This window comes from Phasianus colchicus, chromosome 10 (genome assembly GCF_987193195.1).
Source record: "Phasianus colchicus chromosome 10, bPhaCol1.hap1.1, whole genome shotgun sequence".
Classification (NCBI taxonomy): Eukaryota; Metazoa; Chordata; class Aves; order Galliformes; family Phasianidae; genus Phasianus; species Phasianus colchicus.
The window spans coordinates 809,765-832,839 of NC_143445.1; positions in this window are offsets into that span (position 1 = coordinate 809,765).

The following is a 23,075-nucleotide window of genomic DNA, read 5'->3' on the forward strand; positions in this document are numbered from 1 at the left end:
TGTCAACCGCTTCGGAGAGTTTGCAGTTGCTGGCCGAGAAATCGCGGTTCTCCCCGAATGCCGCTTTCTGCCTTCAGCAGCGGTCTCGTCTCTCTCGCTTGCCGAGAAAGAGCGACTTCAGGCGGATGCTTTTCTCGGACGAGCGGCTTCTTCTGCGCACATCGCAAAGTAGAGGTTCTGTCTTCTCCTTGTGTCCATGCATTCTGCATTACGCTTCTCTCTCATTCTTATGTTTTTCTCTTTATTTCTAGCGACATTTCGTTTTTTTGTGTTTATCCGATGCTACACTTCAGCATTCTGTGACGAACAGAGTAGAAGGGAAAAGCCCTTCTAATAAGGCAGCTAGAAGTTCCATGAGCGACACACGTTGTGCTTTCAGAGAGGACGTTACAGAAAGTCGAGAGATGTGGATTCTTTCCTGCGCAGATAAAAACCCCCTGTGTTCAAAAAATGCAGTATTCTGAAATCGCACGTTCTCGGCATAGCAATTTCGCTATTTCGCTCTCGTGGGTGGACAGCGCCACTCTCTGTTAACCGCTTCGGAGAGTTTGCAGTTGCTGGCCGAGAAATCGCGGTTCTCCCCGAATGCCGCTTTCTGCCTTCAGCAGCGGTCTCGTCTCTCTCGCTTGCCGAGAAAGAGCGACTTCAGGCGGATGCTTTTCTCGGACGAGCGGCTTCTTCTACGCACATCGCAAAGTAGAGGTTCTGTCTTCTCCTTGTGTCCATGCATTCTGCACTACGCTTCTCTCTCATTCTTATGTTTTTCTCTTTATTTCTAGCGACATTTCGTTTTTGTGTGTTTATCCGATGCTACACTTCAGCATTCTGTGACGAACAGAGTAGAAGGGAAAAGCCCCTCTAATAAGGCAGCTAGAAGTTCCATGAGCGACACACGTTGTGCTTTCAGAGAGGACGTTACAGAAAGTCGAGAGATGTGGATTCTTTCCTGCGGAGAAAAGACCCCCTGTGTTCAGACAATGCAGTATGTAGAATTCACACGTTCTCGGCATCACAGTTCCGTTATTTCGCTCACGCACGTCGAAAGCGGCACTCTCTGTTAACCGCTTCGGAGAGTTTGCAGTTGCTGGCCGAGAAATCGCGGTTCTCCCCGAATGCCGCTTTCTGCCTTCAGCAGCGGTCTCGTCTCTCTCGCATGCCGAGAAAGAGCGACTTCAGGCGTATGCTTTTCTCGGACGAGCGGCTTCTTCTGCGCACATCGCAAAGGAGCGGTTCTGTCTTCTCCTTGTCTCCATGCATTCTGCTCTACGCTTCTCTCTCATTCTTATGCCTTTCCTTTTATTCCTAGCGACATTTCCTTTTTGTGTGTTTATCCGATGCTACAATTCAGCATTCTGTGACGAACAGAGTAGAAGGGAAAAGCCCCTCTAATAAGGCAGCTAGAAGTTCCATGAGCGACACACGTTGTGCTTTCAGAGAGGACGTTACAGAAAGTCGAGAGATGTGGATTCTTTCCTGCGGAGAAAAAACCCCCTGTGTTCAGACAATGCAGTATGTAGAATTCACACGTTCTCGGCATCACAGTTCCGTTATTTCGCTCACACACGTCGAAAGCGGCACTCTCTGTCAACCGCTTCGGAGAGTTTGCAGTTGCTGGCCGAGAAATCGCGGTTCTCCCCGAATGCCGCTTTCTGCCTTCAGCAGCGGTCTCGTCTCTCTCGCTTGCCGAGAAAGAGCGACTTCAGGCGGATGCTTTTCTCGGACGAGCGGCTTCTTCTGCGCACATCGCAAAGGAGCGGTTCTGTCTTCTCCTTGTCTCCATGCATTCTGCTCTACGCTTCTCTCTCATTCTTATGTTTTTCTCTTTATTTCTAGCGACATTTCGTTTTTGTGTGTTTATCCGATGCTACACTTCAGCATTCTGTGACGAACAGAGTAGAAGGGAAAAGCCCCTCTAATAAGGCAGCTAGAAGTTCCATGAGCGACACACGTTGTGCTTTCAGAGAGGATGTTACAGAAAGTCGAGAGATGTGGATTCTTTCCTGCGGAGAAAAAACCCCCTGTGTTCAGACAATGCAGTATGTAGAATTCACACGTTCTCGGCATCACAGTTCCGTTATTTCGCTCACACACGTCGAAAGCGGCACTCTCTGTCAACCGCTTCGGAGAGTTTGCAGTTGCTGGCCGAGAAATCGCGGTTCTCCCCGAATGCCGCTTTCTGCCTTCAGCAGCGGTCTCGTCTCTCTCGCTTGCCGAGAAAGAGCGACTTCAGGCGGATGCTTTTCTCGGACGAGCGGCTTCTTCTGCGCACATCGCAAAGTAGAGGTTCTGTCTTCTCCTTGTGTCCATGCATTCTGCATTACGCTTCTCTCTCATTCTTATGTTTTTCTCTTTATTTCTAGCGACATTTCGTTTTTTTGTGTTTATCCGATGCTACACTTCAGCATTCTGTGACGAACAGAGTAGAAGGGAAAAGCCCTTCTAATAAGGCAGCTAGAAGTTCCATGAGCGACACACGTTGTGCTTTCAGAGAGGACGTTACAGAAAGTCGAGAGATGTGGATTCTTTCCTGCGCAGATAAAAACCCCCTGTGTTCAAAAAATGCAGTATTCTGAAATCGCACGTTCTCGGCATAGCAATTTCGCTATTTCGCTCTCGTGGGTGGACAGCGCCACTCTCTGTTAACCGCTTCGGAGAGTTTGCAGTTGCTGGCCGAGAAATCGCGGTTCTCCCCGAATGCCGCTTTCTGCCTTCAGCAGCGGTCTCGTCTCTCTCGCTTGCCGAGAAAGAGCGACTTCAGGCGGATGCTTTTCTCGGACGAGCGGCTTCTTCTACGCACATCGCAAAGTAGAGGTTCTGTCTTCTCCTTGTGTCCATGCATTCTGCACTACGCTTCTCTCTCATTCTTATGTTTTTCTCTTTATTTCTAGCGACATTTCGTTTTTGTGTGTTTATCCGATGCTACACTTCAGCATTCTGTGACGAACAGAGTAGAAGGGAAAAGCCCCTCTAATAAGGCAGCTAGAAGTTCCATGAGCGACACACGTTGTGCTTTCAGAGAGGACGTTACAGAAAGTCGAGAGATGTGGATTCTTTCCTGCGGAGAAAAAACCCCCTGTGTTCAGACAATGCAGTATGTAGAATTCACACGTTCTCGGCATCACAGTTCCGTTATTTCGCTCACACACGTCGAAAGCGGCACTCTCTGTCAACCGCTTCGGAGAGTTTGCAGTTGCTGGCCGAGAAATCGCGGTTCTCCCCGAATGCCGCTTTCTGCCTTCAGCAGCGGTCTCGTCTCTCTCGCTTGCCGAGAAAGAGCGACTTCAGGCGGATGCTTTTCTCGGACGAGCGGCTTCTTCTGCGCACATCGCAAAGGAGCGGTTCTGTCTTCTCCTTGTCTCCATGCATTCTGCTCTACGCTTCTCTCTCATTCTTATGTTTTTCTCTTTATTTCTAGCGACATTTCGTTTTTGTGTGTTTATCCGATGCTACACTTCAGCATTCTGTGACGAACAGAGTAGAAGGGAAAAGCCCCTCTAATAAGGCAGCTAGAAGTTCCATGAGCGACACACGTTGTGCTTTCAGGGAGGACGTTACAGAAAGTCGAGAAATGTGGATTCTTTCCTGCGGAGAAAAAAAACCCTGTTTTCAGGCAATGCAGTATGCAGAATTCGCACGTTCTCGGCATCACAGTTCCGTTATTTCGCTCACGCACGTCGAAAACGGCACTCTCTGTCAACCGCTTCGGAGAGTTTGCAGTTGCTGGCCGAGAAATCGCGGTTCTCCCCGAATGCCGCTTTCTGCCTTCAGCAGCGGTCTCGTCTCTCTCGCTTGCCGAGAAAGAGCGACTTCAGGCGGATGCTTCTCTCGGACGAGCGGCTTCTTCTGCGCACATCGCAAAGGAGAGGTTCTGTCTTCTCCTTATGTCCATGCATTCTGCATTACGCTTCTCTCTCATTCTTATGTTTTTCTCTTTATTTCTAGCGACATTTCGTTTTTGTGTGTTTATCCGATGCTACACTTCAGCATTCTGTGACGAACAGAGTAGAAGGGAAAAGCCCCTCTAATAAGGCAGCTAGAAGTTCCATGAGCGACACACGTTGTGCTTTCAGGGAGGACGTTACAGAAAGTCGAGAGATGTGGATTCTTTCCTGCGGAGAAAAAAACCCCTGTTTTCAGGCAATGCAGTATGCAGAATTCGCACGTTCTCGGCATCACAGTTCCGTTATTTCGCTCACGCACGTCGAAAACGGCACTCTCTGTCAACCGCTTCGGAGAGTTTGCAGTTGCTGGCCGAGAAATCGCGGTTCTCCCCGAATGCCGCTTTCTGCCTTCAGCAGCGGTCTCGTCTCTCTCGCTTGCCGAGAAAGAGCGACTTCAGGCGGATGCTTCTCTCGGACGAGCGGCTTCTTCTGCGCACATCGCAAAGGAGCGGTTCTGTCTTCTCCTTATGTCCATGCATTCTGCATTACGCTTCTCTCTCATTCTTATGTTTTTCTCTTTATTTCTAGCGACATTTCGTTTTTGTGTGTTTATCCGATGCTACACTTCAGCATTCTGTGACGAACAGAGTAGAAGGGAAAAGCCCCTCTAATAAGGCAGCTAGAAGTTCCATGAGCGACACACGTTGTGCTTTCAGGGAGGACGTTACAGAAAGTCGAGAGATGTGGATTCTTTCCTGCGGAGAAAAAAACCCCTGTTTTCAGGCAATGCAGTATGCAGAATTCGCACGTTCTCGGCATCACAGTTCCGTTATTTCGCTCACGCACGTCGAAAACGGCACTCTCTGTCAACCGCTTCGGAGAGTTTGCAGTTGCTGGCCGAGAAATCGCGGTTCTCCCCGAATGCCGCTTTCTGCCTTCAGCAGCGGTCTCGTCTCTCTCGCTTGCCGAGAAAGAGCGACTTCAGGCGGATGCTTTTCTCGGACGAGCGGCTTCTTCTGCGCACATCGCAAAGTAGAGGTTCTGTCTTCTCCTTGTGTCCATGCATTCTGCATTACGCTTCTCTCTCATTCTTATGTTTTTCTCTTTATTTCTAGCGACATTTCGTTTTTTTGTGTTTATCCGATGCTACACTTCAGCATTCTGTGACGAACAGAGTAGAAGGGAAAAGCCCTTCTAATAAGGCAGCTAGAAGTTCCATGAGCGACACACGTTGTGCTTTCAGAGAGGACGTTACAGAAAGTCGAGAGATGTGGATTCTTTCCTGCGCAGATAAAAACCCCCTGTGTTCAAAAAATGCAGTATTCTGAAATCGCACGTTCTCGGCATAGCAATTTCGCTATTTCGCTCTCGTGGGTGGACTGCGCCACTCTCTGTTAACCGCTTCGGAGAGTTTGCAGTTGCTGGCCGAGAAATCGCGGTTCTCCCCGAATGCCGCTTTCTGCCTTCAGCAGCGGTCTCGTCTCTCTCGCTTGCCGAGAAAGAGCGACTTCAGGCGGATGCTTTTCTCGGACGAGCGGCTTCTTCTGCGCACATCGCAAAGTAGAGGTTCTGTCTTCTCCTTGTGTCCATGCATTCTGCATTACGCTTCTCTCTCATTCTTATGTTTTTCTCTTTATTTCTAGCGACATTTCGTTTTTTTGTGTTTATCCGATGCTACACTTCAGCATTCTGTGACGAACAGAGTAGAAGGGAAAAGCCCTTCTAATAAGGCAGCTAGAAGTTCCATGAGCGACACACGTTGTGCTTTCAGAGAGGACGTTACAGAAAGTCGAGAGATGTGGATTCTTTCCTGCGCAGATAAAAACCCCCTGTGTTCAAAAAATGCAGTATTCTGAAATCGCACGTTCTCGGCATAGCAATTTCGCTATTTCGCTCTCGTGGGTGGACAGCGCCACTCTCTGTTAACCGCTTCGGAGAGTTTGCAGTTGCTGGCCGAGAAATCGCGGTTCTCCCCAAATGCCGCTTTCTGCCTTCAGCAGCGGTCTCGTCTCTCTCGCTTGCCGAGAAAGAGCGACTTCAGGCGGATGCTTTTCTCGGACGAGCGGCTTCTTCTACGCACATCGCAAAGTAGAGGTTCTGTCTTCTCCTTGTGTCCATGCATTCTGCACTACGCTTCTCTCTCATTCTTATGTTTTTCTCTTTATTTCTAGCGACATTTCGTTTTTGTGTGTTTATCCGATGCTACACTTCAGCATTCTGTGACGAACAGAGTAGAAGGGAAAAGCCCCTCTAATAAGGCAGCTAGAAGTTCCATGAGCGACACACGTTGTGCTTTCAGGGAGGACGTTACAGAAAGTCGAGAAATGTGGATTCTTTCCTGCGGAGAAAAAAAACCCTGTTTTCAGGCAATGCAGTATGCAGAATTCGCACGTTCTCGGCATCACAGTTCCGTTATTTCGCTCACGCACGTCGAAAACGGCACTCTCTGTCAACCGCTTCGGAGAGTTTGCAGTTGCTGGCCGAGAAATCGCGGTTCTCCCCGAATGCCGCTTTCTGCCTTCAGCAGCGGTCTCGTCTCTCTCGCTTGCCGAGAAAGAGCGACTTCAGGCGGATGCTTCTCTCGGACGAGCGGCTTCTTCTGCGCACATCGCAAAGGAGAGGTTCTGTCTTCTCCTTATGTCCATGCATTCTGCATTACGCTTCTCTCTCATTCTTATGTTTTTCTCTTTATTTCTAGCGACATTTCGTTTTTGTGTGTTTATCCGATGCTACACTTCAGCATTCTGTGACGAACAGAGTAGAAGGGAAAAGCCCCTCTAATAAGGCAGCTAGAAGTTCCATGAGCGACACACGTTGTGCTTTCAGGGAGGACGTTACAGAAAGTCGAGAGATGTGGATTCTTTCCTGCGGAGAAAAAAACCCCTGTTTTCAGGCAATGCAGTATGCAGAATTCGCACGTTCTCGGCATCACAGTTCCGTTATTTCGCTCACGCACGTCGAAAACGGCACTCTCTGTCAACCGCTTCGGAGAGTTTGCAGTTGCTGGCCGAGAAATCGCGGTTCTCCCCGAATGCCGCTTTCTGCCTTCAGCAGCGGTCTCGTCTCTCTCGCTTGCCGAGAAAGAGCGACTTCAGGCGGATGCTTCTCTCGGACGAGCGGCTTCTTCTGCGCACATCGCAAAGGAGCGGTTCTGTCTTCTCCTTATGTCCATGCATTCTGCATTACGCTTCTCTCTCATTCTTATGTTTTTCTCTTTATTTCTAGCGACATTTCGTTTTTGTGTGTTTATCCGATGCTACACTTCAGCATTCTGTGACGAACAGAGTAGAAGGGAAAAGCCCCTCTAATAAGGCAGCTAGAAGTTCCATGAGCGACACACGTTGTGCTTTCAGGGAGGACGTTACAGAAAGTCGAGAGATGTGGATTCTTTCCTGCGGAGAAAAAAACCCCTGTTTTCAGGCAATGCAGTATGCAGAATTCGCACGTTCTCGGCATCACAGTTCCGTTATTTCGCTCACGCACGTCGAAAACGGCACTCTCTGTCAACCGCTTCGGAGAGTTTGCAGTTGCTGGCCGAGAAATCGCGGTTCTCCCCGAATGCCGCTTTCTGCCTTCAGCAGCGGTCTCGTCTCTCTCGCTTGCCGAGAAAGAGCGACTTCAGGCGGATGCTTTTCTCGGACGAGCGGCTTCTTCTGCGCACATCGCAAAGTAGAGGTTCTGTCTTCTCCTTGTGTCCATGCATTCTGCATTACGCTTCTCTCTCATTCTTATGTTTTTCTCTTTATTTCTAGCGACATTTCGTTTTTTTGTGTTTATCCGATGCTACACTTCAGCATTCTGTGACGAACAGAGTAGAAGGGAAAAGCCCTTCTAATAAGGCAGCTAGAAGTTCCATGAGCGACACACGTTGTGCTTTCAGAGAGGACGTTACAGAAAGTCGAGAGATGTGGATTCTTTCCTGCGCAGATAAAAACCCCCTGTGTTCAAAAAATGCAGTATTCTGAAATCGCACGTTCTCGGCATAGCAATTTCGCTATTTCGCTCTCGTGGGTGGACTGCGCCACTCTCTGTTAACCGCTTCGGAGAGTTTGCAGTTGCTGGCCGAGAAATCGCGGTTCTCCCCGAATGCCGCTTTCTGCCTTCAGCAGCGGTCTCGTCTCTCTCGCTTGCCGAGAAAGAGCGACTTCAGGCGGATGCTTTTCTCGGACGAGCGGCTTCTTCTGCGCACATCGCAAAGTAGAGGTTCTGTCTTCTCCTTGTGTCCATGCATTCTGCATTACGCTTCTCTCTCATTCTTATGTTTTTCTCTTTATTTCTAGCGACATTTCGTTTTTTTGTGTTTATCCGATGCTACACTTCAGCATTCTGTGACGAACAGAGTAGAAGGGAAAAGCCCTTCTAATAAGGCAGCTAGAAGTTCCATGAGCGACACACGTTGTGCTTTCAGAGAGGACGTTACAGAAAGTCGAGAGATGTGGATTCTTTCCTGCGCAGATAAAAACCCCCTGTGTTCAAAAAATGCAGTATTCTGAAATCGCACGTTCTCGGCATAGCAATTTCGCTATTTCGCTCTCGTGGGTGGACAGCGCCACTCTCTGTTAACCGCTTCGGAGAGTTTGCAGTTGCTGGCCGAGAAATCGCGGTTCTCCCCAAATGCCGCTTTCTGCCTTCAGCAGCGGTCTCGTCTCTCTCGCTTGCCGAGAAAGAGCGACTTCAGGCGGATGCTTTTCTCGGACGAGCGGCTTCTTCTACGCACATCGCAAAGTAGAGGTTCTGTCTTCTCCTTGTGTCCATGCATTCTGCACTACGCTTCTCTCTCATTCTTATGTTTTTCTCTTTATTTCTAGCGACATTTCGTTTTTGTGTGTTTATCCGATGCTACACTTCAGCATTCTGTGACGAACAGAGTAGAAGGGAAAAGCCCCTCTAATAAGGCAGCTAGAAGTTCCATGAGCGACACACGTTGTGCTTTCAGAGAGGACGTTACAGAAAGTCGAGAGATGTGGATTCTTTCCTGCGGAGAAAAGACCCCCTGTGTTCAGACAATGCAGTATGTAGAATTCACACGTTCTCGGCATCACAGTTCCGTTATTTCGCTCACGCACGTCGAAAGCGGCACTCTCTGTTAACCGCTTCGGAGAGTTTGCAGTTGCTGGCCGAGAAATTGCGGTTCTCCCCGAATGCCGCTTTCTGCCTTCAGCAGCGGTCTCGTCTCTCTCGCATGCCGAGAAAGAGCGACTTCAGGCGTATGCTTTTCTCGGACGAGCGGCTTCTTCTGCGCACATCGCAAAGGAGCGGTTCTGTCTTCTCCTTGTCTCCATGCATTCTGCTCTACGCTTCTCTCTCATTCTTATGCCTTTCCTTTTATTCCTAGCGACATTTCCTTTTTGTGTGTTTATCCGATGCTACAATTCAGCATTCTGTGACGAACAGAGTAGAAGGGAAAAGCCCCTCTAATAAGGCAGCTAGAAGTTCCATGAGCGACACACGTTGTGCTTTCAGAGAGGACGTTACAGAAAGTCGAGAGATGTGGATTCTTTCCTGCGGAGAAAAAACCCCCTGTGTTCAGACAATGCAGTATGTAGAATTCACACGTTCTCGGCATCACAGTTCCGTTATTTCGCTCACACACGTCGAAAGCGGCACTCTCTGTCAACCGCTTCGGAGAGTTTGCAGTTGCTGGCCGAGAAATCGCGGTTCTCCCCGAATGCCGCTTTCTGCCTTCAGCAGCGGTCTCGTCTCTCTCGCTTGCCGAGAAAGAGCGACTTCAGGCGGATGCTTTTCTCGGACGAGCGGCTTCTTCTGCGCACATCGCAAAGGAGCGGTTCTGTCTTCTCCTTGTCTCCATGCATTCTGCTCTACGCTTCTCTCTCATTCTTATGTTTTTCTCTTTATTTCTAGCGACATTTCGTTTTTGTGTGTTTATCCGATGCTACACTTCAGCATTCTGTGACGAACAGAGTAGAAGGGAAAAGCCCCTCTAATAAGGCAGCTAGAAGTTCCATGAGCGACACACGTTGTGCTTTCAGGGAGGACGTTACAGAAAGTCGAGAGATGTGGATTCTTTCCTGCGGAGAAAAAAAACCCTGTTTTCAGGCAATGCAGTATGCAGAATTCGCACGTTCTCGGCATCACAGTTCCGTTATTTCGCTCACGCACGTCGAAAACGGCACTCTCTGTCAACCGCTTCGGAGAGTTTGCAGTTGCTGGCCGAGAAATCGCGGTTCTCCCCGAATGCCGCTTTCTGCCTTCAGCAGCGGTCTCGTCTCTCTCGCTTGCCGAGAAAGAGCGACTTCAGGCGGATGCTTCTCTCGGACGAGCGGCTTCTTCTGCGCACATCGCAAAGGAGAGGTTCTGTCTTCTCCTTATGTCCATGCATTCTGCATTACGCTTCTCTCTCATTCTTATGTTTTTCTCTTTATTTCTAGCGACATTTCGTTTTTGTGTGTTTATCCGATGCTACACTTCAGCATTCTGTGACGAACAGAGTAGAAGGGAAAAGCCCCTCTAATAAGGCAGCTAGAAGTTCCATGAGCGACACACGTTGTGCTTTCAGGGAGGACGTTACAGAAAGTCGAGAGATGTGGATTCTTTCCTGCGGAGAAAAAAACCCCTGTTTTCAGGCAATGCAGTATGCAGAATTCGCACGTTCTCGGCATCACAGTTCCGTTATTTCGCTCACGCACGTCGAAAACGGCACTCTCTGTCAACCGCTTCGGAGAGTTTGCAGTTGCTGGCCGAGAAATCGCGGTTCTCCCCGAATGCCGCTTTCTGCCTTCAGCAGCGGTCTCGTCTCTCTCGCTTGCCGAGAAAGAGCGACTTCAGGGGGATGCTTTTCTCGGACGAGCGGCTTCTTCTGCGCACATCGCAAAGGAGCGGTTCTGTCTTCTCCTTATGTCCATGCATTCTGCATTACGCTTCTCTCTCATTCTTATGTTTTTCTCTTTATTTCTAGCGACATTTCGTTTTTGTGTGTTTATCCGATGCTACACTTCAGCATTCTGTGACGAACAGAGTAGAAGGGAAAAGCCCCTCTAATAAGGCAGCTAGAAGTTCCATGAGCGACACACGTTGTGCTTTCAGGGAGGACGTTACAGAAAGTCGAGAGATGTGGATTCTTTCCTGCGGAGAAAAAAACCCCTGTTTTCAGGCAATGCAGTATGCAGAATTCGCACGTTCTCGGCATCACAGTTCCGTTATTTCGCTCACGCACGTCGAAAACGGCACTCTCTGTCAACCGCTTCGGAGAGTTTGCAGTTGCTGGCCGAGAAATCGCGGTTCTCCCCGAATGCCGCTTTCTGCCTTCAGCAGCGGTCTCGTCTCTCTCGCTTGCCGAGAAAGAGCGACTTCAGGCGGATGCTTTTCTCGGACGAGCGGCTTCTTCTGCGCACATCGCAAAGTAGAGGTTCTGTCTTCTCCTTGTGTCCATGCATTCTGCATTACGCTTCTCTCTCATTCTTATGTTTTTCTCTTTATTTCTAGCGACATTTCGTTTTTTTGTGTTTATCCGATGCTACACTTCAGCATTCTGTGACGAACAGAGTAGAAGGGAAAAGCCCTTCTAATAAGGCAGCTAGAAGTTCCATGAGCGACACACGTTGTGCTTTCAGAGAGGACGTTACAGAAAGTCGAGAGATGTGGATTCTTTCCTGCGCAGATAAAAACCCCCTGTGTTCAAAAAATGCAGTATTCTGAAATCGCACGTTCTCGGCATAGCAATTTCGCTATTTCGCTCTCGTGGGTGGACTGCGCCACTCTCTGTTAACCGCTTCGGAGAGTTTGCAGTTGCTGGCCGAGAAATCGCGGTTCTCCCCGAATGCCGCTTTCTGCCTTCAGCAGCGGTCTCGTCTCTCTCGCTTGCCGAGAAAGAGCGACTTCAGGCGGATGCTTCTCTCGGACGAGCGGCTTCTTCTGCGCACATCGCAAAGTAGAGGTTCTGTCTTCTCCTTGTCTCCATGCATTCTGCATTACGCTTCTCTCTCATTCTTATGTTTTTCTCTTTATTTCTAGCGACATTTCGTTTTTGTGTGTTTATCCGATGCTACACTTCAGCATTCTGTGACGAACAGAGTAGAAGGGAAAAGCCCCTCTAATAAGGCAGCTAGAAGTTCCATGAGCGACACACGTTGTGCTTTCAGAGAGGACGTTACAGAAAGTCGAGAGATGTGGATTCTTTCCTGCGGAGAAAAAACCCCCTGTGTTCAGACAATGCAGTATGTAGAATTCACACGTTCTCGGCATCACAGTTCCGTTATTTCGCTCACGCACGTCGAAAGCGGCACTCTCTGTTAACCGCTTCGGAGAGTTTGCAGTTGCTGGCCGAGAAATCGCGGTTCTCCCCGAATGCCGCTTTCTGCCTTCAGCAGCGGTCTCGTCTCTCTCGCTTGCCGAGAAAGAGCGACTTCAGGCGGATGCTTTTCTCGGACGAGCGGCTTCTTCTGCGCACATCGCAAAGTAGAGGTTCTGTCTTCTCCTTGTCTCCATGCATTCTGCATTACGCTTCTCTCTCATTCTTATGTTTTTCTCTTTATTTCTAGCGACATTTCGTTTTTTTGTGTTTATCCGATGCTACACTTCAGCATTCTGTGACGAACAGAGTAGAAGGGAAAAGCCCCTCTAATAAGGCAGCTAGAAGTTCCATGAGCGACACACGTTGTGCTTTCAGAGAGGACGTTACAGAAAGTCGAGAGATGTGGATTCTTTCCTGCGGAGAAAAAACCCCCTGTGTTCAGACAATGCAGTATGTAGAATTCACACGTTCTCGGCATCACAGTTCCGTTATTTCGCTCACGCACGTCGAAAGCGGCACTCTCTGTTAACCGCTTCGGAGAGTTTGCAGTTGCTGGCCGAGAAATCGCGGTTCTCCCCGAATGCCGCTTTCTGCCTTCAGCAGCGGTCTCGTCTCTCTCGCTTGCCGAGAAAGAGCGACTTCAGGCGGATGCTTTTCTCGGACGAGCGGCTTCTTCTACGCACATCGCAAAGTAGAGGTTCTGTCTTCTCCTTGTGTCCATGCATTCTGCACTACGCTTCTCTCTCATTCTTATGTTTTTCTCTTTATTTCTAGCGACATTTCGTTTTTGTGTGTTTATCCGATGCTACACTTCAGCATTCTGTGACGAACAGAGTAGAAGGGAAAAGCCCCTCTAATAAGGCAGCTAGAAGTTCCATGAGCGACACACGTTGTGCTTTCAGAGAGGACGTTACAGAAAGTCGAGAGATGTGGATTCTTTCCTGCGGAGAAAAGACCCCCTGTGTTCAGACAATGCAGTATGTAGAATTCACACGTTCTCGGCATCACAGTTCCGTTATTTCGCTCACGCACGTCGAAAGCGGCACTCTCTGTTAACCGCTTCGGAGAGTTTGCAGTTGCTGGCCGAGAAATCGCGGTTCTCCCCGAATGCCGCTTTCTGCCTTCAGCAGCGGTCTCGTCTCTCTCGCATGCCGAGAAAGAGCGACTTCAGGCGAATGCTTTTCTCGGACGAGCGGCTTCTTCTGCGCACATCGCAAAGGAGCGGTTCTGTCTTCTCCTTGTCTCCATGCATTCTGCTCTACGCTTCTCTCTCATTCTTATGTTTTTCTCTTTATTTCTAGCGACATTTCGTTTTTGTGTGTTTATCCGATGCTACACTTCAGCATTCTGTGACGAACAGAGTAGAAGGGAAAAGCCCCTCTAATAAGGCAGCTAGAAGTTCCATGAGCGACACACGTTGTGCTTTCAGGGAGGACGTTACAGAAAGTCGAGAGATGTGGATTCTTTCCTGCGGAGAAAAAAAACCCTGTTTTCAGGCAATGCAGTATGCAGAATTCGCACGTTCTCGGCATCACAGTTCCGTTATTTCGCTCACGCACGTCGAAAACGGCACTCTCTGTCAACCGCTTCGGAGAGTTTGCAGTTGCTGGCCGAGAAATCGCGGTTCTCCCCGAATGCCGCTTTCTGCCTTCAGCAGCGGTCTCGTCTCTCTCGCTTGCCGAGAAAGAGCGACTTCAGGCGGATGCTTCTCTCGGACGAGCGGCTTCTTCTGCGCACATCGCAAAGTAGAGGTTCTGTCTTCTCCTTATGTCCATGCATTCTGCATTACGCTTCTCTCTCATTCTTATGTTTTTCTCTTTATTTCTAGCGACATTTCGTTTTTGTGTGTTTATCCGATGCTACACTTCAGCATTCTGTGACGAACAGAGTAGAAGGGAAAAGCCCCTCTAATAAGGCAGCTAGAAGTTCCATGAGCGACACACGTTGTGCTTTCAGGGAGGACGTTACAGAAAGTCGAGAGATGTGGATTCTTTCCTGCGGAGAAAAAAACCCCTGTTTTCAGGCAATGCAGTATGCAGAATTCGCACGTTCTCGGCATCACAGTTCCGTTATTTCGCTCACGCACGTCGAAAACGGCACTCTCTGTCAACCGCTTCGGAGAGTTTGCAGTTGCTGGCCGAGAAATCGCGGTTCTCCCCGAATGCCGCTTTCTGCCTTCAGCAGCGGTCTCGTCTCTCTCGCTTGCCGAGAAAGAGCGACTTCAGGCGGATGCTTTTCTCGGACGAGCGGCTTCTTCTGCGCACATCGCAAAGGAGCGGTTCTGTCTTCTCCTTATGTCCATGCATTCTGCATTACGCTTCTCTCTCATTCTTATGTTTTTCTCTTTATTTCTAGCGACATTTCGTTTTTGTGTGTTTATCCGATGCTACACTTCAGCATTCTGTGACGAACAGAGTAGAAGGGAAAAGCCCCTCTAATAAGGCAGCTAGAAGTTCCATGAGCGACACACGTTGTGCTTTCAGGGAGGACGTTACAGAAAGTCGAGAGATGTGGATTCTTTCCTGCGGAGAAAAAAACCCCTGTTTTCAGGCAATGCAGTATGCAGAATTCGCACGTTCTCGGCATCACAGTTCCGTTATTTCGCTCACGCACGTCGAAAACGGCACTCTCTGTCAACCGCTTCGGAGAGTTTGCAGTTGCTGGCCGAGAAATCGCGGTTCTCCCCGAATGCCGCTTTCTGCCTTCAGCAGCGGTCTCGTCTCTCTCGCTTGCCGAGAAAGAGCGACTTCAGGCGGATGCTTTTCTCGGACGAGCGGCTTCTTCTGCGCACATCGCAAAGTAGAGGTTCTGTCTTCTCCTTGTGTCCATGCATTCTGCATTACGCTTCTCTCTCATTCTTATGTTTTTCTCTTTATTTCTAGCGACATTTCGTTTTTTTGTGTTTATCCGATGCTACACTTCAGCATTCTGTGACGAACAGAGTAGAAGGGAAAAGCCCTTCTAATAAGGCAGCTAGAAGTTCCATGAGCGACACACGTTGTGCTTTCAGAGAGGACGTTACAGAAAGTCGAGAGATGTGGATTATTTCCTGCGCAGATAAAAACCCCCTGTGTTCAAAAAATGCAGTATTCTGAAATCGCACGTTCTCGGCATAGCAATTTCGCTATTTCGCTCTCGTGGGTGGACAGCGCCACTCTGTTAACCGCTTCGGAGAGTTTGCAGTTGCTGGCCGAGAAATCGCGGTTCTCCCCGAATGCCGCTTTCTGCCTTCAGCAGCGGTCTCGTCTCTCTCGCTTGCCGAGAAAGAGCGACTTCAGGCGGATGCTTTTCTCGGACAAGCGGCTTCTTCTGCGCACATCGCAAAGTAGAGGTTCTGTCTTCTCCTTGTCTCCATGCATTCTGCATTACGCTTCTCTCTCATTCTTATGTTTTTCTCTTTATTTCTAGCGACATTTCGTTTTTGTGTGTTTATCCGATGCTACACTTCAGCATTCTGTGACGAACAGAGTAGAAGGGAAAAGCCCCTCTAATAAGGCAGCTAGAAGTTCCATGAGCGACACACGTTGTGCTTTCAGAGAGGACGTTACAGAAAGTCGAGAGATGTGGATTCTTTCCTGCGGAGAAAAAACCCCCTGTGTTCAGACAATGCAGTATGTAGAATTCACACGTTCTCGGCATCACAGTTCCGTTATTTCGCTCACGCACGTCGAAAGCGGCACTCTCTGTCAACCGCTTCGGAGAGTTTGCAGTTGCTGGCCGAGAAATCGCGGTTCTCCCCGAATGCCGCTTTCTGCCTTCAGCAGCGGTCTCGTCTCTCTCGCTTGCCGAGAAAGAGCGACTTCAGGCGGATGCTTTTCTCGGACGAGCGGCTTCTTCTGCGCACATCGCAAAGTAGAGGTTCTGTCTTCTCCTTGTCTCCATGCATTCTGCATTACGCTTCTCTCTCATTCTTATGTTTTTCTCTTTATTTCTAGCGACATTTCGTTTTTTTGTGTTTATCCGATGCTACACTTCAGCATTCTGTGACGAACAGAGTAGAAGGGAAAAGCCCCTCTAATAAGGCAGCTAGAAGTTCCATGAGCGACACACGTTGTGCTTTCAGAGAGGACGTTACAGAAAGTCGAGAGATGTGGATTCTTTCCTGCGGAGAAAAAACCCCCTGTGTTCAGACAATGCAGTATGTAGAATTCACACGTTCTCGGCATCACAGTTCCGTTATTTCGCTCACGCACGTCGAAAGCGGCACTCTCTTTTAACCGCTTCGGAGAGTTTGCAGTTGCTGGCCGAGAAATCGCGGTTCTCCCCGAATGCCGCTTTCTGCCTTCAGCAGCGGTCTCGTCTCTCTCGCTTGCCGAGAAAGAGCGACTTCAGGCGGATGCTTTTCTCGGACGAGCGGTTTCTTCTGCGCACATCGCAAAGTAGAGGTTCTGTCTTCTCCTTGTGTCCATGCATTCTGCACTACGCTTCTCTCTCATTCTTATGTTTTTCTCTTTATTTCTAGCGACATTTCGTTTTTGTGTGTTTATCCGATGCTACACTTCAGCATTCTGTGACGAACAGAGTAGAAGGGAAAAGCCCCTCTAATAAGGCAGCTAGAAGTTCCATGAGCGACACACGTTGTGCTTTCAGAGAGGACGTTACAGAAAGTCGAGAGATGTGGATTCTTTCCTGCGGAGAAAAAAACCCCTGTGTTCAGACAATGCAGTATGTAGAATTCACACGTTCTCGGCATCACAGTTCCGTTATTTCGCTCACGCACGTCGAAAGCGGCACTCTCTGTTAACCGCTTCGGAGAGTTTGCAGTTGCTGGCCGAGAAATCGCGGTTCTCCCCGAATGCCGCTTTCTGCCTTCAGCAGCGGTCTCGTCTCTCTCGCATGCCGAGAAAGAGCGACTTCAGGCGAATGCTTTTCTCGGACGAGCGGCTTCTTCTGCGCACATCGCAAAGGAGCGGTTCTGTCTTCTCCTTGTCTCCATGCATTCTGCTCTACGCTTCTCTCTCATTCTTATGCCTTTCCTTTTATTCCTAGCGACATTTCCTTTTTGTGTGTTTATCCGATGCTACAATTCAGCATTCTGTGACGAACAGAGTAGAAGGGAAAAGCCCCTCTAATAAGGCAGCTAGAAGTTCCATGAGCGACACACTATGTGCTTTCAGGGAGGACGTTACAGAAAGTCGAGAGATGTGGATTCTTTCCTGCGGAGAAAAAACCCCCTGTGTTCAGACAATGCAGTATGTAGAATTCGCACGTTCTCGGCATCACAGTTCCGTTATTTCGCTCACACACGTCGAAAGCGGCACTCTCTGTTAACCGCTTCGGAGAGTTTGCAGTTGCTGGCCGAGAAATCGCGGTTCTCCCCGAATGCCGCTTTCTGCCTTCAGCAGCGGTCTCGTCTCTCTCGCTTGCCGAGAAAGAGCGACTTCAGGCGGATGCTTTTCTCGGACGAGCGGCTTCTTCTGCGCACATCGCAAAGGAGCGGTTCTGTCTTCTCCTTGTGTCCATGCATTCTGCATTACGCTTCTCTCTCATTCTTATGTTTTTCTCTTTATTTCTAGCGACATTTCGTTTTTGTGTGTTTATCCGATGCTACACTTCAGCATTCTGTGACGAACAGAGTAGAAGGGAAAAGCCCCTCTAATAAGGCAGCTAGAAGTTCCAGGAGCGACACACGTTGTGCTTTCAGGGAGGACGTTACAGAAAGTCGAGAGATGTGGATTCTTTCCTGCGGAGAAAAAAAACCCTGTTTTCAGGCAATGCAGTATGCAGAATTCGCACGTTCTCGGCATCACAGTTCCGTTATTTCGCTCACGCACGTCGAAAACGGCACTCTCTGTCAACCGCTTCGGAGAGTTTGCAGTTGCTGGCCGAGAAATCGCGGTTCTCCCCGAATGCCGCTTTCTGCCTTCAGCAGCGGTCTCGTCTCTCTCGCTTGCCGAGAAAGAGCGACTTCAGGCGGATGCTTCTCTCGGACGAGCGGCTTCTTCTGCGCACATCGCAAAGGAGAGGTTCTGTCTTCTCCTTATGTCCATGCATTCTGCATTACGCTTCTCTCTCATTCTTATGTTTTTCTCTTTATTTCTAGCGACATTTCGTTTTTGTGTGTTTATCCGATGCTACACTTCAGCATTCTGTGACGAACAGAGTAGAAGGGAAAAGCCCCTCTAATAAGGCAGCTAGAAGTTCCATGAGCGACACACGTTGTGCTTTCAGGGAGGACGTTACAGAAAGTCGAGAGATGTGGATTCTTTCCTGCGGAGAAAAAAACCCCTGTTTTCAGGCAATGCAGTATGCAGAATTCGCACGTTCTCGGCATCACAGTTCCGTTATTTCGCTCACGCACGTCGAAAACGGCACTCTCTGTCAACCGCTTCGGAGAGTTTGCAGTTGCTGGCCGAGAAATCGCGGTTCTCCCCGAATGCCGCTTTCTGCCTTCAGCAGCGGTCTCGTCTCTCTCGCTTGCCGAGAAAGAGCGACTTCAGGCGGATGCTTCTCTCGGACAAGCGGCTTCTTCTGCGCACATCGCAAAGGAGCGGTTCTGTCTTCTCCTTATGTCCATGCATTCTGCATTACGCTTCTCTCTCATTCTTATGTTTTTCTCTTTATTTCTAGCGACATTTCCTTTTTGTGTGTTTATCCGATGCTACACTTCAGCATTCTGTGACGAACAGAGTAGAAGGGAAAAGCCCCTCTAATAAGGCAGCTAGAAGTTCCAGGAGCGACACACGTTGTGCTTTCAGGGAGGACGTTACAGAAAGTCGAGAGATGTGGATTCTTTCCTGCGGAGAAAAAAACCCCTGTTTTCAGGCAATGCAGTATGCAGAATTCGCACGTTCTCGGCATCACAGTTCCGTTATTTCGCTCACGCACGTCGAAAACGGCACTCTCTGTCAACCGCTTCGGAGAGTTTGCAGTTGCTGGCCGAGAAATCGCGGTTCTCCGCGAATGCCGCTTTCTGCCTTCAGCAGCGGTCTCGTCTCTCTCGCTTGCCGAGAAAGAGCGACTTCAGGCGGATGCTTTTCTCGGACGAGCGGCTTCTTCTGCGCACATCGCAAAGTAGAGGTTCTGTCTTCTCCTTGTGTCCATGCATTCTGCACTACGCTTCTCTCTCATTCTTATGTTTTTCTCTTTATTTCTAGCGACATTTCGTTTTTTTGTGTTTATCCGATGCTACACTTCAGCATTCTGTGACGAACAGAGTAGAAGGGAAAAGCCCCTCTAATAAGGCAGCTAGAAGTTCCATGAGCGACACACGTTGTGCTTTCAGAGAGGACGTTACAGAAAGTCGAGAGATGTGGATTCTTTCCTGCGCAGATAAAAACCCCCTGTGTTCAAAAAATGCAGTATTCTGAAATCGCACGTTCTCGGCATAGCAATTTCGCTATTTCGCTCTCGTGGTTGGACTGCGCCACTCTCTGTTAACCGCTTCGGAGAGTTTGCAGTTGCTGGCCGAGAAATCGCGGTTCTCCCCGAATGCCGCTTTCTGCCTTCAGCAGCGGTCTCGTCTCTCTCGCTTGCCGAGAAAGAGCGACTTCAGGCGGATGCTTTTCTCGGACGAGCGGCTTCTTCTGCGCACATCGCAAAGTAGAGGTTCTGTCTTCTCCTTGTCTCCATGCATTCTGCATTACGCTTCTCTCTCATTCTTATGTTTATCTCTTTATTTCTAGCGACATTTCGTTTTTGTGTGTTTATCCGATGCTACACTTCAGCATTCTGTGACGAACAGAGTAGAAGGGAATAGCCCCTCTAATAAGGCAGCTAGAAGTTCCATGAGCGACACACGTTGTGCTTTCAGAGAGGACGTTACAGAAAGTCGAGAGATGTGGATTCTTTCCTGCGGAGAAAAAAACCCCTGTGTTCAGACAATGCAGTATGTAGAATTCACACGTTCTCGGCATCACAGTTCCGTTATTTCGCTCACGCACGTCGAAAGCGGCACTCTCTTTTAACCGCTTCGGAGAGTTTGCAGTTGCTGGCCGAGAAATCGCGGTTCTCCCCGAATGCCGCTTTCTGCCTTCAGCAGCGGTCTCGTCTCTCTCGCTTGCCGAGAAAGAGCGACTTCAGGCGGATGCTTTTCTCGGACGAGCGGTTTCTTCTGCGCACATCGCAAAGTAGAGGTTCTGTCTTCTCCTTGTGTCCATGCATTCTGCACTACGCTTCTCTCTCATTCTTATGTTTTTCTCTTTATTTCTAGCGACATTTCGTTTTTGTGTGTTTATCCGATGCTACACTTCAGCATTCTGTGACGAACAGAGTAGAAGGGAAAAGCCCCTCTAATAAGGCAGCTAGAAGTTCCATGAGCGACACACGTTGTGCTTTCAGAGAGGACGTTACAGAAAGTCGAGAGATGTGGATTCTTTCCTGCGGAGAAAAAAACCCCTGTGTTCAGACAATGCAGTATGTAGAATTCACACGTTCTCGGCATCACAGTTCCGTTATTTCGCTCACACACGTCGAAAGCGGCACTCTCTGTTAACCGCTTCGGAGAGTTTGCAGTTGCTGGCCGAGAAATCGCGGTTCTCCCCGAATGCCGCTTTCTGCCTTCAGCAGCGGTCTCGTCTCTCTCGCATGCCGAGAAAGAGCGACTTCAGGCGAATGCTTTTCTCGGACGAGCGGCTTCTTCTGCGCACATCGCAAAGGAGCGGTTCTGTCTTCTCCTTGTCTCCATGCATTCTGCTCTACGCTTCTCTCTCATTCTTATGCCTTTCCTTTTATTCCTAGCGACATTTCCTTTTTGTGTGTTTATCCGATGCTACACTTCAGCATTCTGTGACGAACAGAGTAGAAGGGAAAAGCCCCTCTAATAAGGCAGCTAGAAGTTCCATGAGCGACACACGTTGTGCTTTCAGGGAGGACGTTACAGAAAGTCGAGAGATGTGGATTCTTTCCTGCGGAGAAAAAAAACCCTGTTTTCAGGCAATGCAGTATGCAGAATTCGCACGTTCTCGGCATCACAGTTCCGTTATTTCGCTCACGCACGTCGAAAACGGCACTCTCTGTCAACCGCTTCGGAGAGTTTGCAGTTGCTGGCCGAGAAATCGCGGTTCTCCCCGAATGCCGCTTTCTGCCTTCAGCAGCGGTCTCGTCTCTCTCGCTTGCCGAGAAAGAGCGACTTCAGCCGGATGCTTCTCTCGGACGAGCGGCTTCTTCTGCGCACATCGCAAAGGAGAGGTTCTGCCTTCTCCTTATGTCCATGCATTCTGCATTACGCTTCTCTCTCATTCTTATGTTTTTCTCTTTATTTCTAGCGACATTTCGTTTTTTTGTGTTTATCCGATGCTACACTTCAGCATTCTGTGACGAACAGAGTAGAAGGGAAAAGCCCCTCTAATAAGGCAGCTAGAAGTTCCATGAGCGACACACGTTGTGCTTTCAGAGAGGACGTTACAGAAAGTCGAGAGATGTGGATTCTTTCCTGCGGAGAAAAAACCCCCTGTGTTCAGACAATGCAGTATGTAGAATTCACACGTTCTCGGCATCACAGTTCCGTTATTTCGCTCACGCACGTCGAAAGCGGCACTCTCTTTTAACCGCTTCGGAGAGTTTGCAGTTGCTGGCCGAGAAATCGCGGTTCTCCCCGAATGCCGCTTTCTGCCTTCAGCAGCGGTCTCGTCTCTCTCGCTTGCCGAGAAAGAGCGACTTCAGGCGGATGCTTTTCTCGGACGAGCGGTTTCTTCTGCGCACATCGCAAAGTAGAGGTTCTGTCTTCTCCTTGTGTCCATGCATTCTGCACTACGCTTCTCTCTCATTCTTATGTTTTTCTCTTTATTTCTAGCGACATTTCGTTTTTGTGTGTTTATCCGATGCTACACTTCAGCATTCTGTGACGAACAGAGTAGAAGGGAAAAGCCCCTCTAATAAGGCAGCTAGAAGTTCCATGAGCGACACACGTTGTGCTTTCAGAGAGGACGTTACAGAAAGTCGAGAGATGTGGATTCTTTCCTGCGGAGAAAAAAACCCCTGTGTTCAGACAATGCAGTATGTAGAATTCACACGTTCTCGGCATCACAGTTCCGTTATTTCGCTCACGCACGTCGAAAGCGGCACTCTCTGTTAACCGCTTCGGAGAGTTTGCAGTTGCTGGCCGAGAAATCGCGGTTCTCCCCGAATGCCGCTTTCTGCCTTCAGCAGCGGTCTCGTCTCTCTCGCATGCCGAGAAAGAGCGACTTCAGGCGAATGCTTTTCTCGGACGAGCGGCTTCTTCTGCGCACATCGCAAAGGAGCGGTTCTGTCTTCTCCTTGTCTCCATGCATTCTGCTCTACGCTTCTCTCTCATTCTTATGCCTTTCCTTTTATTCCTAGCGACATTTCCTTTTTGTGTGTTTATCCGATGCTACAATTCAGCATTCTGTGACGAACAGAGTAGAAGGGAAAAGCCCCTCTAATAAGGCAGCTAGAAGTTCCATGAGCGACACACTATGTGCTTTCAGGGAGGACGTTACAGAAAGTCGAGAGATGTGGATTCTTTCCTGCGGAGAAAAAACCCCCTGTGTTCAGACAATGCAGTATGTAGAATTCGCACGTTCTCGGCATCACAGTTCCGTTATTTCGCTCACACACGTCGAAAGCGGCACTCTCTGTTAACCGCTTCGGAGAGTTTGCAGTTGCTGGCCGAGAAATCGCGGTTCTCCCCGAATGCCGCTTTCTGCCTTCAGCAGCGGTCTCGTCTCTCTCGCTTGCCGAGAAAGAGCGACTTCAGGCGGATGCTTTTCTCGGACGAGCGGCTTCTTCTGCGCACATCGCAAAGGAGCGGTTCTGTCTTCTCCTTGTGTCCATGCATTCTGCATTACGCTTCTCTCTCATTCTTATGTTTTTCTCTTTATTTCTAGCGACATTTCGTTTTTGTGTGTTTATCCGATGCTACACTTCAGCATTCTGTGACGAACAGAGTAGAAGGGAAAAGCCCCTCTAATAAGGCAGCTAGAAGTTCCAGGAGCGACACACGTTGTGCTTTCAGGGAGGACGTTACAGAAAGTCGAGAGATG